Genomic DNA, 7,063 nt, shown 5'->3' on the forward strand with positions numbered 1-7,063 from the left:
TGATTTGGTAACATTTGGAAAATCAACAACATGATTCACCAAATTAGGCTGCTGAAACAAATCAAGAGGTAGGGAAAATCAGGCATGGATTTTTATATGGAATAGAATGTGAGCTTAATAATAATAATAATAATAATAATAATAATAATAATAATAATTTATTATTTATTATTTATACCCTGCCCATCTGGCTGAGTTTCCCCAGCCTCTCTGGGCGGCTCCCAATCAAGTATTAAAAACAATACAGTGTTAAATGTTAAAAACTTCCCTGAACAGGGCTGCCTTCAGATGTCTTTTAAAGATAGGATAGCTGCTTATTTCCTTCACATCTGAAGGGAGGGTGTTCCACAGGGTGGTGCCACTACCGAGAAGGCCCTCTGCCTGGTTCCCTGTAACCTTACGTCTCGCAATGAGGGAACCGCCAGAAGGCCCTCAGCGCTGGATCTCAGTGTCCGGGCTGAACGATGGGGGTGGAGACGCTCCTTCAGGTATACTGGACCGAGGCCGTTTAGGGCCGGATGTAGTTGGCAGGAAAGGGAGCGGTCCACCCAGCACTCACCAGAGCAGCAGCAGCAATGTCCCAGAGGCCCTGATGGAGGTCCTCAAGCTGTGGTTGTGAGTGCAGGCCCCGCCCCCTAGGCTGGATGGAGTTGGCAGGAGAGGGAGCGCTCTTCTCAGCACTCACGCGAGCAGCAGCAGCAAAACAAATACCTGTACTAATATGTAGTCAGAGGTGCCTTCTTCCTTAATTCTAAGTATATCCACACTCCTCTTTCTAAGCCACTATTTCGCACTTGGCTGTTCCTGGTGGACATTGAGGTTCTAGGAAAAAGCAAAACAGGGCCACTTCCAGACAACCTGTTTATTCAACATTCATTCTTATTTGTTCACAGGGAGATTAGGCAATGTCCTGTACACCAAGTGCACGTCAAGAGAAGTGCTGTATTTGGAGTCATCTCTGCCTGAGAGCCATATCTCTTGATATAGACCTCTCATCTCCCGATCCCAGATATAATAATGTAAGCAGTGGTTACTCAGTAGTCAAGAAAAGGCACTCTGATGTGGTGGACTTGTAAGAAAGCGAGGGGATTAGGGGAAATGATATATGATGAGATAAAAAATGATAATACCCTCCCCAAAACTTGAAGCTTTTCTCTTAGTGGCTATAGGGACAGAAGTTCCAAAAAAAGATGATTCAGCTATATATGTCTGTAACGACAGCAGCCACAATTCTCTATGCACAAAAATGGAAGGAAGAAGTTGTTGTTGTTTAGTCGTTTAATTGTGTCTGACTCTTTGTGACCCCATGGACCAGAGCACGCCAGGCACTTTTGTCTTCCACTGCCTCCCGCAGTTTGGTCAAACTCATGCTGGTACCTTCGAGAACACTGCCCAACCACCTCGTCCTCTGTCGTCCCATTCTCCTTGTGCCCTCCATCTTTCCCAACATCAGGGTCTTTTCCAGGGAGTCTTCTCTTCTCCTCTCTTCTCTTCTCATGAGGTGGCCAAAGTATTGGAGCCTCAGCTTCAGGATCTGTCCTTCCAGTGAGCACTCAGGGCTGATTTCCTTCAGAATGGAGAGGTTTGATCTTCTTGCAGTCCATGGGACTCTCAAGAGTTTCCTCCAGCACCATAATTCAAAAGCATCCATTCTTCGGCGATCAGCCTTCTTTATGGTCCAGCTTTCACTTCCATACATCACTACTGGGAAAACCATAGCTTTTACTATACGGACCTTTGTTGGCAAGGAAGAAGTAGCTACCAGCAAAGAAGAATGGATAAATAAAGCGATGGATTATGCAGAATTGGCAGCTAAAATAAGAGAACCCAATGATGATTGTCTGGTTGAAGAATAATGGAAGCCTTTTTCGGACTATTTAAAGAAATACTATAGTATGATGAATTCGCCAGCAGGATTTGAACTATGAACATCAGGAGATTACCGTATAGTTATTATGGGATAAGAGAGAGAGGATAGGGTGCAGCAAGGGGCAGAAATAAAAAACACCATAGAGAACGGGGTAGGAAGTTGACAAAGCAAAATTAAAAAAAATATTATGTATTGGAGTGTACATGTGAATATTTTTTGAAAATTTAAGAAAAATATAACTGGGAAAAAGAAAAGGCACAACTGGAAAAAAGAAAAAGCACTCTACATATGCTCAAGGGAAAGGTGAAAAAAAGATAAGGATGTCCCTGTGCAGAATACCTTTCCCACTGAGTAACTTTCTGCAGCTAGCTCTCAAAGTGCCTGGACGGAAAGGGCTTCCATGGCAGAAAGTATTATCTTCCACTTGGTGTTTCAGCATCTTTTGAGACATGAAGCATAGCACACAGCTGCCTTTTCCTCGGTAATCTGTTGCCTGTTCTTACCAAAAGTGCCCAAATGACAGATCTCTGATTCATCTCAGAGGCAGGTTGAGTCAGGCAGCTGAGACGCTAATTAAGAAAGATTTCAATTAAACGTCTCTTCAAAGCCCCTGACTGGCTTTCCACTCCAGTGGTTCTTTAAAGACAGCAAATTCCAAAAACTCTTTCCCGCAAACTTCTGGGTTTCTTTTCAGCTTGACGCGTCAGCAGGAAATGCATTTAGGGCTGTTTAGAGGAGACAAGGCTGGAGGAGAGGTTGGGGGGGGGGAAGGAGAGGCAGAGATTATGGGTTTAAACAGTTTTAAAAACAGAGAGGAGCAGAGGAGCTAACACTTGCCTGAAAGCTGTACCCCCTCACTCAGCTGCCCTCAATGCTAAGCCCAAAGGTGCAAAGGCCTGGTTGCCAAAGAGCACTCTGCACATGTTCAGAGGCACTGCCTGCCTCACAGAAATCAGGTGGGACAAAGGACATCCTAAATAGTTATTTAAAGAACCAAGGTTCCCCCTGTCAGGTTCCCAGAAAGGAGAATTTTGAACTTTAGAGGTTTGCATGTAGATGGAGATTAGGGTGGTTAAAGCAGACTCCTGGATTCCTGGCTCAGTGAGGGCTGCAGAGTGGAGTGGTTAAAGCATCTCCCCCCCGCGCCCCCAATTATCTGCACCTAAGGTGTAGGACAGTCTGATGTTGTGCCTCAGAGCTGTGTATCAGTCTTTGCTTCTAAGCTGACAGAACTCTTTAAGGCTCTGATGGGCAAAGTAGAGCAACAAAACACGACTCTCTTTTGTCAAGAATTCCCCCTCCTAATTCCCGGAAACCTCCAGCCCCTGTGACCAAAAACATTTACCGTATTTTTTGCTCCACAAGACACACTTTTTTCCTCCTAAAAAGTAAGGGGAAATGTCTGTGCATCTTATGGAGCAAATGCGTGGTCCCTGCAGCTGAATTGCCCAGGGGCGAAAAGCAGATCATATTCTTTTTTTTTTAGAAAGAGGGAAGTGGGTGTTGAAACAAAGCCGCTAAGCAGCTGATCAGCAAGAGATCAGAGGGAGATAAGGGAGACTAGAGATAAAGGAGGCTGCCTGGGAGGGGGGAGGTAAAGACAGCAAAGTTGCAAGCAGAGAACACAGGAATACTAAAACAAGCAATGAGGAGAGAAATTAGAAGAAAAGGAGGAGCAAAAAACTGCTCCAGCTAAGGAAAAGACACTAAGGCAAACAAGTGGGAAGGGGGTGTTGAAAGGTAGCAGCTGATCGGCAAGCGATTGGGAGGGAGATAAGGGGCGCTAGAGATAAAGGAGGCTGCCTGGGAGGGGGGAGGTAAAAGCCCATGGATCTTTGGGATTTTTGCATTGGGTCACCCCAAATTCACCATCAGATCACATAGCATGTCCATGGCTACAGCCTGCACCAAAAAAATCATGCACCCACTGTTTGCGCAATGGCGCAAAGCACGGATCCACATGGATCCTCAGGATTTTTGCATTGGGCTACCCCAAACTCACCGTCAAATCACATATCATGTCTGTGGCCACGGCATGAACCACAAAAATCATACATCCACCGTTTCGTTCAGAATATTTTTTTTATTCTTGTTTTCCTTCTCTAAAAACTAGGTGCGTCTTATAGGGCGAAAAATACGGCAACTGTGCAAGGGCATGGGTGCAGCCAAGCGGGTGGGGTGGGGTGGGCAGTCCCCCCTACCAACATCAAGTAAAACAATAAAAATGTTTAACTAACGGACCAATCAAATCAGTTCTGTCCCTCCTAACATAAGTCCCGCCACCCCTTAGAAAACCCCTGGCTACACCCATGTGCAAGGCTGGGAATCTTTGTACAGGGGGAGGCAATGTGGCTTTTTTTCCTTGGGCTCCTTAGGATGCTTATCGTTGAGGGAGAATATTAACAAACAGAATAGTAAATTGTTTTTATATGCAACAATGGCAGCAAGAATATTACTGGCACAGAAATGGAAACAAGAAGAATTACCGATGAAAGAAGAATGGCATTTGAAATTAACGGACTATGCAGAATTAGATAAGATGACAGGAAGGATTGAAAACCTGCGGGACCAGAGATTCTCAGAGGACTGGAGCAAATATTTGAATTATCTGAAAAGCAATTGTAACAAACAGATCACGCTAGTAGGACTGCAAGAAGTTTTGTAAGGATGATTATGTGAAAGAGAGATTAAAAACTCAAACAGAGATTACAAACTCACGTTTCTTACAGAAAAGCTTAAGATACACGTTGATCTAACCACACTTAGTTGTTATCTCTGAGAAATGTAGAAAGTAACAGGATATATTTATACGAATTCTTCAAACTTACACGAGCCCTTAAAAATTAGCTGATGAAGGTGAATACATCGAAACAGGCCCCTGTCCTAGTTTCCAATCCATAATTGACTTCTGACTTCTGCTCAATGATTGAAACTAAGACCTTCACTTCGACTCTGACTACAGTATGGACTAACATGAACTTATCTCTACTCATAAACTCTTATCTCTAATTCTGTAACGAATTATTGTGTTATGCATATCCTTATGAGTTTGAGTTTGTAATCTGTGTTTGAATTTGTCATCTCTATTTGAGTTTGCAATCCTTGTCAGAATACATTCTTTTGAATGGGTTAATTTGTCTTACAATTGACTATTGATTTGCGAGTAGATACGACTCCCACTACTGAAACTTATATTGGCCTGAGTTCTTGGTGTGCTTTTTTCTTGGTATATGTAATAACAAGAACTCCAACTTATTTAACGATAGCCTCGCTGCCATGGCATCTCAACTGAGGACAGGCCTTGGGCACGACCCAGACGCCATTGCAGTCGCACAGGGCAGGGGAGCATTCGTAGTTGCCGGGCCAGCTGCCTCCCAACCATTTTTTTTTGTAAAAGCCTCGCCTGCCACACCTCTGGCCCACAGCCAGGTTCCCAGCCCCCTAACCCCTCGCTCAGCCTCCCCTCCCCTGGCGAAAGCAGCCTCTGTTGACCAAGCCCTGCGCGTCCCTCTGGAGCCGGGAGCCGTCATCCCCACAAAAGGGCCTTATTAATGGGCCCGAGGCCACGCCGCCAGCCCCTGGCCGAGAACACAAGGGGTTCTGTGCTCTGGCCGCTGTCTCAAGGTGTCCCATTTTCATGCTCGCCGTGGCAAGATTGATACCCCCCGCCGGCTCTGCCGCGAGGAGTGCGGTCCGCTGCAGGAACACGCAGTCCCTGAAAGCCCCGGCCTGGGAAGGGGTTGGGTACACAAAAGAAAAGAAAAGTGAACAAGAAAAAAAGCCACCGTTTAAAAGCGGCCTTGGAGGTTTCTTCTGAGAAGCGGAGCAGGCCCAAGGCTTTTGGACCCCCTTCCCACAAGGGGGTACGTGACCCAGCGAAGGATTCCAGGGGGTACACCTGGGATCGTGGCCCGGCCTCGTGGGTGACTAAGAGTTGCAATTCCAAGTGGAAGGTGCTCTCTTGTATCCCTCAGCTGCCCTGATAAAACTGGGATATCTGGCTTTTTTACATGGCGCCCAAAAATGTGTGTTTTGGGGGGCACCGTGCTCTCATACAAGCCCCGAAGAAAGCACATCTCTCACGTGGTGGGTTTAAAAAAAGAATACTCCTCAAGAAAATTCCAGAATGGCCAAGTCACTATTATTATTATTATTATTATTATTATTATTATTATTATTATTATTATTATTATTTTATTTGTATCCCCCCCAAGGCCAGGCTCAGAGAAAGGAGGCATCACGTTGCCTGAGAGATCCCTGCCCCTCCTGCTTGCACGCAAGTAGGAGATGGGATGGGGCTGCTCCGAAAGGCAGTGTGAAATCGCTTCCCAGCTGAGGGATCCCCGCCCCCTCCTGCTTGCACGCAAGGAGGTATGGGATTGGGGCTGCTCTGATGGGAAGGGAGGCATTGCACTGCCCGAGCCTCCCGCTCTCAGCCCTCCTTCTCCGCCTTCCATGCCTGACCCATCATGCACCGCTTCCCCACCACCACCAAAGAACCAACAACTCAGGGGCTGCCCAGGCTCATGGAGAAAGGAGATACAGTGGTACCTCTGGACAGTGGCGTAGCGTGGGTTGTCAGCCCCCAGGGCAAGGCAAGTAATTTGCGCCCCCTAACCCGTGGATTTGCGCCCCCTAACCCTAACCCCCAGATGTTGCGCCCGGTGCGGCCGGCCCCCCCTGCACCCCCCACGCTACGCCACTGCCTCTGGATGCAAACGGGATCCATTCCAGAGCCCCGTTCGCATCCTGAGCAGAACGCAAGCTGCATCTGCATGTGCGCGGGTCGTGATTCTCATAGTTCCAGTTCTAAATTCACTTTGCCGCATCCCCACATTATTGTTTCTAAAGCCCCTGGGAAAATTCAACCACATTTTTATGTGAATTTCTCCCGTTTTTTGTATGCAATTTCCCTTAATACGCATGTTTTTGCCAGGGCATGTTTCCCCAATATAACACATTTCCCTTTGTTATTTTCACCAACATGCATTTTATATGCACACTTCCCCTTAGCATAGATGCATTTCTGTACACATTACATCCGTGGTGGCCAAACTTGGCCCGCCAGCTGTTTTGGGACTACAATTCCCATCATCCCTGACCACTGGTCCTGTTAGCTAGGGATGATGGGAGTTGTAGTCCCATGTACCGCAAAATTCCGAGAAGTGTGCGTTGCAAAGGGTGGATGAGTTT

This window comes from Podarcis vaucheri, assembly GCF_965113315.1.
Source record: "Podarcis vaucheri genome assembly, chromosome: 13".
Lineage (NCBI taxonomy): Eukaryota > Metazoa > Chordata > Lepidosauria > Squamata > Lacertidae > Podarcis > Podarcis vaucheri.